Here is a 6,791-nt window from a genome sequence, read left to right on the forward strand (position 1 = left end):
TTGATTTCTGAAGTGTTGGAGAGGTAAATCCCCTCTGCGGACAGAGGCGATCCAACTAGCCCAAAATGGGTCTAGCAACAATCAAACAATACTATCATGCAGGCTCCTAATTGAAAATTAAAGGTGGATTACGAGAACCTACTTGGATTCCAACGCTAGTGTTGTAGGAGAGTTGACGCTCCCGTTCCTTTGCTCCGGCTGGTCACGATCCTCACGATCTTCGTGAATGGATACCTGCACATGCAAAGAAAGATACGAATACAAGCATAAAATCCAATAGATGCAATTATATATCGGTCAGAAAAGATATAATTCAATCATCATTATAATGAATAGCAAGAATGGAACCATAATGATAGTCATCTATTATTGATAATCAACAAAGGAGTATACAACCGAAGTTCTGACGTCAAATCCTCCTTTGGCTGGGTGATCAGCTACACATGTCTTGCAAAGCTTGTCGGGATCAGGAACAAGCCTCTCTCTCTCTTTGACTATGAATGCAAAGAAGACTCAATGTTGTGGGGAAAAATGCCTATGCAGGACGATCCTATCCACCTAAGGTGTGACAGTGCCTTAGCAACAAACAGAAACAACTATTCTAGTATTCTTCCTTTATGAATTAAGAATGAAGAGAGATGGATGGACTAACCGGTGTCTTCCGTTTGTCCCTCGATCCGGTTTCTCTTCTCTTTGGGAGTTCCCAGCTACTTGCCTTCTCGCTCGCCCAGCTTCAAGAGGTTTCTGCAAGATCACAAGAAGAGAACACTACACAAAGACATAGATTCATATTCATAACTAGTTCAGGATTAGAAATAAACTAAACATACTAATGCAATAATACATCAAAGATACACCAGTATATAGGAGAAACCAAGATAACTTTATTGATGAATAACAAGGTTCAGGAAGAGATACAACCTAGAGGGATCCAATCCAGCATCTCCTTCCCAGCAAATGAAATTCCTAACTTCACCCCCTTCAAAGCATTAAGCACCCAATGATTCCAATCTCAAACCAACATCAATTCTTTACAATAACAAAATTCCAGCCTCTAGATCTCATGGAGGAGAGATCCATATATAGATGTTTGAAGAGAGGATGAGTCAGCTTGAGATCTGACTAGTGTCCTCTCCCTCTGTCAGTTCTTGATTCCACTTGGAGGTTCTTGCTTCCACTTGGAGATTGGGAACCTCTTACTCATCACTAGTCGAATGCACTGAGGCAAGTGTCATTTAGGAAGATTCTGGAAGCTTCCTGGGTCTTGACACCTCTTGGAATGAAATTGCCATTTGTCAATTCTCGCTCAGCGCACCCTGGTAGTGCTTCTACCTGCGTTGCAGTGCAGGTAGCCAGTGTTGACTTTGCATTTCAGCGCAGACAGCTAGTGGAGCCACTGAATTGATCCTGAATTGACTTGTTTTTGAGTAGTTTCTGGTGGAGAACTTCTGTGAATTGCTGTGTTTTGTTAGCCTTGTTCCTCTAGGGGTAGGAACAACATGTTTAGGGACTTTGGATCCCTTAGATTATGGACATTTCATGCTTATAACTGTAAGGCACAAAAATGTCTATAACAGTTGCCCCTTAAAGTATGAGGCAGTTTATCGGGTGAAATGCTTTATCAGGAGGATCCGAAGTTCATTCATTGCTGGGAGGAGACCTGTAATACAATACAATACAATACATTATTTTTCATACTGCTTTCATTATCTAGCTGAGGCAGGCATTCCCATGCTCAGCTTTATAAATTCATTTTTCTGTACATAGAACAGACAATCGTCTGATGGTAGACTGATAATTTTGATGAAATTATCATCCTTTGGGTAGGATGATTATCTGCTGCAATGATGTACATGTCAATGTCTTTATCTTTCCTAAATATATATCGCAGCCCGGATGGATGAAACTAGATCCGGGGTCTTCAAACTCGTTCGATCTTCACTCTAAGTACAAGTCGATCCATGTGAGAAATGTTCTGAAGTCGAACATGGAAAGACATCGCTTGATTACCGGTCAATGAGGTAAACCGTTAACAAGCGCGAGAGGAATCACCGATAATGATAATGACCCTCAAGGTACTGCAGTACAATTCACGTGGTGTGAATAAAGGACTTGGCGTCGAACACCACGCAAAATCTTTCGGTCGAAGGTCATTGATGTATACCTGTCGCCGGAAGTGAGAAACTTGCCATTGAGGCATGCAAGCTTCAAAGTACTGAAGGGGTTGTTCCTAGATCAACTTCTTGGATAATGAGCTGATGTCGACAAGAAGTGATCCGTCAAAGGAGGGCCTTAATGAATCCCACATCAATGACACGGAACGGAGCTAATGATTTTGATGGAGGTGAAAACAATCTGTGACATATGATTCAGGGTGGCAGTCATGAAAGGATGAAGGATAATGTATGGCAGTGGATGGGACACGGTTGAATTTTTCTGAACGACTTCCCTTGAACATATGGCGACACTGATGCGATGGATCGGTAGCATTACCCCAAATATGGATGGTATGGTGAGACCATGGTGATGTGGCCGGTGAATGAAACAACCCAACCCGATTGTGGTATGGAGGAAAAGTGTCATGTTCAAGAGCGACTTGCTACCATCAAAGTTTTCTTGAGTTTCTCCCAATTTTTCCCCAGTCATTGCTGACCAGTACCTCTTTATTTTTGTCAATCTTGAGGAGGATAACATATGCTTGTTCTATAACTTGCCCTTCGGGCAAGCCCATCGCTATGTTTTAACGAGCCTAGCGATAGTGAAACTCGTTCTCGTCTAAAGACAAGTTTGTCGCTATTTAATGATTTTAACGAGTCTAACGACAAAGATAACTCGGTCCTTTTCATTTTTAGAGAGTCTGAAATGGTACATAAAGTTAACTCCAAAAGTCCTTTTTCGTCATCTAATCCCTTAGGTCCGAAAAAGTATAAAACAATACAGAAGGGATGAGTTTTCGATAGTTTTAACGAGCCGAATAAAACAAGCGCTCGATCTTTTTGTGCAATAATCCCTCAGGTCCAAAAAGATTAAAATCTAGAGGAGGGATAGCACTTCCTATCCCTTTAACGAGCTGGAAGGCCAAGGACTCGGCAATCTTTTCATATTTTACGAGTCAGATGAAAAGAGCTTAAAGAAGACTCGTCTTTTGAGGAACGAGTGATGAAACAGGTTAGCAGCTGATTCCAGGTACAGGTTAGAATTTTCCGATCACGGCAGTGTCACAAGGATGGCTAGTGAAATCACTCTTCGCAGCTGTTCCTCAAAATGGGTAAACAAACATATGGAGGTGAACAATCGGCCAATGGAAAAGTGGAGGTGACGGTGCAAACACGACCAAGGCTTTAATGGCTGATAATGTTACATTCACAGTGGTTATTTACCGGAATAGTTCATTTTTTAACGAGCTTAAACGCAGGAAAACACTTGCTCGATCTTATGTTTATTTTTTAACGAGCATGAACTATGTGCTAAAACTGCTCGGATCTTGCGTTTATTTTTTAACGAGCATGAACTGTGTGCTAAAACTGCTCGATCAATCCAGTCATATGATAATAATGTCTCATGTAAGATTCAATTTTTTATGGAGCTTGCGCCTTACCAAAGCTATGCCCCGCATCCTTTTGTTATGCAAGTTCGGAAACGACTAATCCTACGAGTTTAAAGGGTTAGACCTACAGGTTTAAAGGGAGGACCTAAAAATTTAAAAAAATAAATAGCCACCCCTTGCTTGCACTCCGAAAGGTTTGCATGCCCCCAGGTATAAAACAGAGTTTCAAGGTTACCCCTACTTTAGTCCGGCAAAACAATTGTTTTACCGAGAGAGGCCTACCTCTTTCAGGTTACCAAAGATTGCTCCATTCGCGGCCACGAATAAAACACTTCTTCGGTGATGTCTACCGAGATAAACAAAGGTGAGCGACGAAGCCCGCCAACTCACATAACTTTGACAAAAGAATCTTATTCTAGAACAACCCCTCTTCCAATCACGGACGGGGTACGGACTAGTCATATTCTCCCGCGGAAACCTACCCTATACCCAAAGTTTTCCTGCCGAAGCAGACCAGGATGCATGCCCCCTGGGTTCCAGTCATATCCTCCCGGATTACTCGCGCTCATCAGGAGGACAGACCGTGGGTTGAGACATTTCTTGCGTGAAGAGACCATTTAGGGATGGTATATGACTATTTGCGATGCGTGATCCGGGAAATGAAAGCTGGTCCACGAGCTTGACCACTCTTCCTTCGTGCGGAAAACACATTACTCTAAAGAGTGAGGAGATGATGGCTCCCATGCAATATATATAGTCTCGTCCAAGGAGTAGGTTATAATCCAAGGGTCCTTGAACGACCATCACGTTCATTTGAACGGTCTTCCCTTTCAATGTTATGGGCACATTGGGGAGGATCCCTAAAGGTCGACTGGTTCCTTTATCAAAGCTTGTCAGATTTCTCATTTCAGGCAAAAGCGTTGGCGAACCAAGCGTTTTCCAAGCAATAGAGGAAAGGATACTCACAGATGCCCCCTCATCAATGATAGTGCCCACCATTACCATTCTGTATATTTGAACGATAATCTTGAATGGTATGCTTGCCGGCAAACGGGATCTGCCTAGTTGGTTCCAGTCGAACGAGACAACTAGGTTGCTTGGTGGTGGGACCGAATAGACGGTCGGGTATGACTCTGACGAAGTTCCTTCCTGCGATAAAGGAATGGGCAAATTGTCCCCTTGTTCGTCGGAGTCTGTGTTGATGAAGAGAATTTGGACGGTGTCGTCTTTATTCTCCTCTGTGACGGTATCATTCGAAGATAGAGCCTCTGAAGGCAAAACCGGGTCAACTTCCGCCTCAAACTTTTGACGTTCGTCAGGTATGGATTCAGACGGTTCATCCTCAATGATAGGTGCTTCGGCTGACCACCTGAGCGGGCCAGCCGGGTTCTCAACTGGTGAAGGACTTGGCAGGAGTTTTTGATATCCAGGAGGAAGTTGCACTGGTAAAACCGGGCGATCTTCCAAAACTCTTTTAGCCTCGTCTAAGAAGGGACAACGGTGGATGGCATGGTCGCCTTCACACAGTTTGCAGGGAAATCTAGCTTTCCCTCTCTGTCCTGTGACTTCACTTTCACTAGTTGACGGTGAGCTGTCAACATGGCTATCAGAGGTTGACGCCACCGAATTGTGCAAACTGGGAGACCAGTCCCTTAGTATCCGAGGGATGCAGGGACAATCTCTGTGGAAGTGGTCTCCCTTGCATAAGACACATGACAATTTAGGCCTAGTCAGTGCTGTGTGTGGATTTTTGTCAGACGCCACTTGTTTGCCCCCAGTCGCTTTTGGCTCCTTCTTCTTCTTCTCTTTCTTCTTCTTTTCCTTCTTCTCCTTAGGAACTTGGTTTTTTGTTTTACCAGTTCCGTCAAGCAAAGAGGAAGGAGGAGAGGGAGAATTAGATGAAGTAGAAGGCTGGTGGGTAACTCTGGTCTGGTCTGACTGTTGATTCGACTGTTCAGGAATAGTGGTGTTCTGAACGACATTGGTTGAGAAGAGCCAGACCGGCAGGCCAATTGTCAGTCCTGGAAGCGACAATGTGGCCATATGGGGCGCACCAACATCTCCCCAAGAGGAGAAGGGACTAGGATTTCCACCAAGGGGAATTCCTTGGTTGGTGTGCTCCATTTTCTCAACCTAAAGATCAACGCAGGAATAGGGGTGATTGTTCCGTTTAAAATAAATTTTAACGACGCTTTAGACACAACTTGCTTTTTCAATTTTAAAGAGTCGAGAAAAAGCTAAAGATGACTCTAGTCTCCATCGATGTTTTAACGAGCCCGAAGTGACAAATGCTCGGATGGACCTTTTCCATTATAGAGTCTGAAAAAGGCCAAAAGGAACTGCTCTGGAGATCTAGGTAGAGGGTGTGCCAAACTTTTCGCAAAACCGCAGAATACTTTTTAAGGTACGGGCGGTCGATCTTCCTGAATGCTATGTTCAGTGCATTGCGATCAGTAGGGCGGCCGACACGGCTTCCTAAGGATAAAGGTTTTATGCCTATAGGGGTCTCCCAATATATACGCGACGGTACGTGGGAGCACAATCCGTACTGGCGCTATCGTCCCTCAGGAGGAATCACCCACCATCAACGAGATCGACAGTCACCAGGCTTTACGACGCCGGAACACGTCTCTAGCCTAGACCTCTATGTTGTGCGTTATGTTGCAAAGCGTTGTTAAGTTCATTCAATTTATTTTAGGTTGATATTTTTAGAAGTTTGCCTTTTGAGGTTCACCACGAGATGTATGATATAATTCCTAAATGCAGTCTAAAGATGATAAGCAAGCTTTATATCTTTTCAACTTATGAAAATCCTAGCTACAAAGGGAAAAGAAAGACACCATCTTTTCTCAAAGAGCAATCAGCACACTCTAATGCACTTTTCCTAAATCAAACATGCAAACTATCAAGATGAAAATGCACAATGCAGGTGTTTGTTTTCCGCTTTCTTAGTATTGATGCCTACAAAGAAAGATTTTTGTACAACTTTGAATTTGCTTTTAAATGACCAATACAAACAAATTTACTTTTCCGAAATCAGAGATGGTAGAAGAGATTACAACACTTAACGATTTCTGAAATGAATACTTGTTTTGACACTTAAAAGAGACAAACTCAAACCAAAAGCAAAAATGAATGTATAATCAATTGTAAACAGCCAATGAACTCTCTCCTAAGATCACAATCAACAGATCTGAATCAAGGGCTACAGGATGACTATTTCACTCTTGCAAAGGAAAACTGT

This window comes from Pinus tabuliformis, chromosome 7, assembly GCF_031772625.1.
Source record: "Pinus tabuliformis cultivar Carrire ecotype Pingquan chromosome 7, CPIR1, whole genome shotgun sequence".
Taxonomy (NCBI): Eukaryota; Viridiplantae; Streptophyta; class Pinopsida; order Pinales; family Pinaceae; genus Pinus; species Pinus tabuliformis.